This window comes from Chrysochloris asiatica, unplaced genomic scaffold (assembly GCF_000296735.1).
Source record: "Chrysochloris asiatica unplaced genomic scaffold, ChrAsi1.0 scaffold00020, whole genome shotgun sequence".
Taxonomy (NCBI): Eukaryota; Metazoa; Chordata; class Mammalia; order Afrosoricida; family Chrysochloridae; genus Chrysochloris; species Chrysochloris asiatica.
The window spans coordinates 12,449,507-12,452,383 of NW_006408538.1; positions in this window are offsets into that span (position 1 = coordinate 12,449,507).

Consider the following 2,877-nt stretch of genomic DNA (forward strand, 5'->3'; position numbering starts at 1 on the left):
AACACAAATCTACTTATACCTTGAGTAACCTTAGCTGGGAGTGTAGTCTGGATATATTGGGTCTTATTTCCCTTAAGCGATCTTCCTTTCTCTAAAGCATTTAGTCTGTTTTGTGAACCTTTGTCTATTTACTCTTGGATCATATGAGCGAGACTAATATCCCTAGACATTTGATTTACTTTTTGACAAATTTTTTAATAGAATATTTAGAGTAGAAATCATTTAGTGGTAGGCTCAGCAGAATGTGAAAATAAAGAAGTAAGTACAGCATGAACTTCCAGAAATTTGGCTGGGAATAGGAAAGAAAAGATTAAAGCTGGAGATGGAAAAAGACATGAGATTTTTGTAGGGGAACAGTTGGGGGAGTTGCATGTTTGAGTATGTTGAAATATGGGAAGGAGGGAGGCAATTGTGAAACTTTAGAAGAAGGAATATGTGATAGAGCAAGAACCTCATGAAAACCTAGAAGGATGGCATCAGGTACACAAGTCGACATTTCATTTTAATCTTAAATGGGAGAGGCACATCTCTTAACATCTTTGTCTGGAGGAAAGTGTGATAATCGTGAGTAGAGTGTGCAGGTGTTAAGGTCAAAAGCTGAGTGTTTGCCCCATGCCTTTTCTCTCCTGTGGTATTCTTGCAAGGTCATCTGTTGAGGGTGAAGGAGGAGGGAGGTATTAGGCTAAAATATTTGATGAGAGTGGAGAACTGCTGAATTACCAACTGTAGAACAGATGAGAATTCACCAGGCAACTCTTTAAAAAGAGTCAAGTTGAGATTAGAGACGGAACTGTGGCACTAATCAGAGTGGCTGATTTTCTACAGAAACATACAATATTCTGGTTGTAGGAATTGAGAAGGGAGGCAGCTGATTGATCAAGGATTAGGATTTTGCTCTATGAGATAAAAGAATAACATGGCAAGGGTGTTGAGAACTTTGGCAAAAGGATGACTAGTGATTATCCATGGAGTCTTGACTGATTAGAGATTAAAATGTAGATTGAGTTCATAAAGGAGAACACAAAGGGACTGAAGGACTGAGTGTCAGGGAGGATTGCGAATTTCGTATTACAAGAGTGGAGCAGTTGGTAAGACAAGTTAGAGGTGGTGTAGTAGGATTGATGGGGACTAAGTTCATTCCAGTTAAGGGTGTCTAGGAACTAAAGCTGGGTGGTTTTCATGATCAGTGAAGTCTCGTAGAAGGATGACAAACCAGTACTTAGGGAAGAAAAAGAATAAGGTACCAAAATATCAGTGTATGGTGGAGAGTTTGGTAAATTTACCTGAATGAAGATAAATAGATACAGAGTGTTATTATCCTCAAAGAGAAAAGTTACTACTTGAAAGTGAAGGACTAATGGTTGGAAGTGACTTTGAAGCAAAGGGCAGTGACAATTGAGTTTGTGTTATGCAATGAAAAACATTTGTGTGAAAAAATTGCACAATCAACACTCATGGAAGCAGAAGTCAAGAAATCAGTGTATTGCACTAGGCAAATCTGCAAAACACCTCTTTGAAGTGTTAAAGAGTAAGAATGCCGTTTTGAGGATTAAAGTGTGCCTGACCTAACCCATGGTATTTTCAGTTGCCTCATATGCATGTGAAAGCTGGACAGTGAATAAGTAAGACGAAAGAATAGATGCATTTGAATTATGGTGGTGTTGAAGAATATTGAAAGTATCATGAACTGCCAGGAAAACAAATCTTTCTTGGAAAAAGTATAGCCAGAATGTTAGAAACAAGGATGGTAAGACTTTGTCTCTCAGATTTTGGACATGTTGTCAAGAGGTACCAGTTGCTGGAGAAGGACATCATGGTTAGTAAAGTGGAGAAATCAGCAAAGGAGAGGAAGCTCCTCAATGAGATGGACTGAGAATGGCTGCAACCATGTTCAAACAGCTATGATTGTGAAGATCGTGTATAGGGTCACTATGAGTTGTAACCAACTCAATGTCACCTAACAAGAACACTGAAGGGTTCTAGAGAATAGAATGATAATAAGTAAGCGTTTGGATAAATGTCAATAGGGTACAGGATGAACTTAGGGGTTTTACCCACAAGGCTAGCTTCTGTATTGGTTTATTCTTAGGCAAGAAAGGTGGGCTGGGTCCTACTAAGATTTAATAATAGCCTTATTTTCTAAAACACATTTTGGCTACAATCACCCATTTTACCACTAAATGATTTCTACTCTAAATATTCTATTAAAGAGTTTGTCCAAAAGTTGGGGGGTTTTTTTGCCCTTAACCAAATCTGGCGGTCATTTCAGGCTCATTTTCTGATCCTTTACAAATCTCATACTGGGCTTTCTGCCTTTGTCAGCACTGAGATGTCAATTCCTTTCCTATGTTACCCAGTAATAAATTGGTATGCTTCTTGGATCCTTCCTTTACTATCTCCTGTTTGGTACTCTACACTAGTATGTTCACTGAACAGCTATTTGAATTTGAATTGCTTTCTCTTAGATTGGTGTGGCATTGGGGGTTAATGCGCCAGACTGCAAAGTCGTTTGAACTGCAAGGTCAGCAGTTCACGCTCAGCAGAAGTTCCTCAGAAACCCTATACATGGTCGCTATGGGTCAGAACTGACTCGAAGGCACTTAATAATAACAACTCTAGATTGGGTTTCTGAATTGATAAATGAAATAATGTTTTATTCCCTTCAGCATTTTAAGTGTCTGTAATGAATTTTTATTTAGGTATGAATGTTGGCAAGCTTTCTCTGACATTGTTTTTCTTTCCTGTATTTTTTGGGTTTTGGTTAATAGTTTTTCAGCCATATTCCTTTTTTTTTTCTTAAATGTTTTATTGTGAATTATGTGATAGTTTACATGGGAGAACATTAATTTTACATTCATTCTATTGTATATCATCTCA